A 2,034-nucleotide genomic window follows, 5' to 3' on the forward strand; every position below is an offset into this window, starting at 1 on the left:
TTCTCTCCTTGGAGGTAACGTGTTTATCTACAATTAAAGTAAGTAGCGTCCTTAAATTTCTGCATTCATCCTTTTTACTTAAGTTCATATCTTGAGTGGGAAAAGAGGGAAGGGACCCTTGTGAGAACCTTGTAAGGGTTGTGAGGACACCACTACTTGTACCCGTGAGTGCCTTTGAAGGATTGTTCTGAAATCATAGAAAAGATTTTATGGATTCCGGAAAAAATAACCAAAGGCTAGAAGCCTTAGAATCCCACTCTAACCAAGTGAGCAAATTCCTAGAAGAACTCTCCAATACCATGGCCGAAATGAGGAGGGAGACTAATAGGAGTTTGGAGAGGTTGGAGAGACGGATTGGGAGTGAAGAAAAAGGAAAAAAAGTAAGGGATGAGCCTTGGCCAAATGCATCTAGGCATGACCAAGGAGGAGAAGGAAGTGATGATGGGTTGGCCAACAATGAGAGGGAGTTTCATGCTAGGGAAAGAGTGCAAAAAAAAACTAAAAGAGGGAGTAGAGTTGAAGGTTATGGAGTATGTGTGGATAGGTTTAGAAAAGGGGTTGAACATGAAGAATATTATGGTGTTGTTAATGAGGAAGATGGTCCAAGAGTTCAAGAAAGGGGCATGAGGAAACCTAGGATAGATTTTCCAAGGTTTAATGGAGGAGACCCTTTTGAATGGATTGACAAAGTAGAACAATACTTTTATGTCTATGAAATTTCTCATAGAGAAAAGGTTACTCTTGCAAGCTTCCACTTAGAAGACAAAGCAAGCAAGTGGTGGAGATGGCTTAGGTCCATCTATGAAAAAGAAGGAATAAGGTTGGGATGGAAGTAGAGCTGATCAAAATCCGGGCCGGGCCCGGCTCGAGCCGGGCTCTACAGCAGAAATTAGGCCCGATGGCTATGCCTAGGCCCGGCCCGGCCCGACTATCGGGCTTAAATTTTTGCCCAGGCCCGATCCGACTTTATAAATCTGGTTCTAGGCCTGTCTAACCCGGCCCGACCCGATAGGCCCGACCCGACAGGTCCGATTTTTTCTTTGTTTGGAATCTGGAAATGGGCCAGAATGGCCCGACCAGGCCCGACCCAATTTTTTTGGTCGGGCTGCTTTTCTTGCCCAGGCCTGACCCATGGGCCTTTTTTTAATGCCCAAGCCCGAAAAATTGCAGGCCGGGCTGGGCGGGCCAGAAGGCCCGTGATCAGCTCTGGATGGAAGGTCTTCATCAAGGAATTCATGATCCAATGGGGTCCTTCTCCAAATGTCAACCACCATGGGCAACTAGCAAAGATTAAGTAAGAAGGCAAGGTAAGAGCCTATATTGAAAAATTCCGGCAACTACAAACATTGGTGTCAGGATAGTCAGAGGAGGCTCTACTTGGTACCTTTGTGGATGGGTTGAGGCCTTGGCTTGCCAAGGAACTCAAATTGAAGCAACCTACAACATTGCAAGAGGCCATAAGGGTGGCTGAGATTTTGGAGGAGGGCTACCAATCCGAAAGGAGAATGATCAAGGAGACTATCAATCGGGAGGCCAAACTCATTCCACCAAAAATCAGTTGGAAGAGCAAGGAATCAAGCATCAACAACCCCAAAAATCTGCAACCACAAGTCAAGAAATTGTCCCGGGAGGAAGTCCAAGATTTCATCAAAAAGGGATTGTGTTTCAAGTGTGGAGAAAGATGGAACCGGGAGCCCAAGTGCAAGCCGGGCCAAGCCTATCTTATTGATGTTCTTGATGCAGATTTTCAAGAGGAGGAAGTCACCAACTCAAGTGACCATGAAGAGGATTCGGCCCAACCAAAGGAGGACTCATCCGGAGGTGAATAAGATGATGCCGAACTCTCTCTTCATGCACTCACCAGCATTCCCAAACCATGTACCATGAGGCTCCTAGCATGGGTCGGGAAGAATGAAGTTTCTGTGCTTATGGATAGTGGGTCATCCCACAACTTCATCAACACCAACATTGTACCAAAGTTGGGTCTTCATCCTACCTAAATTCAGCCCTTTGAAGTCAAAGTTGCAAGTGAAG

This window comes from Phoenix dactylifera, chromosome 2, assembly GCF_051530095.1.
Source record: "Phoenix dactylifera cultivar Ajwa chromosome 2, Ajwa_hap1_PhDact_Kaust_v1.1, whole genome shotgun sequence".
NCBI classification, from domain to species: Eukaryota; Viridiplantae; Streptophyta; class Magnoliopsida; order Arecales; family Arecaceae; genus Phoenix; species Phoenix dactylifera.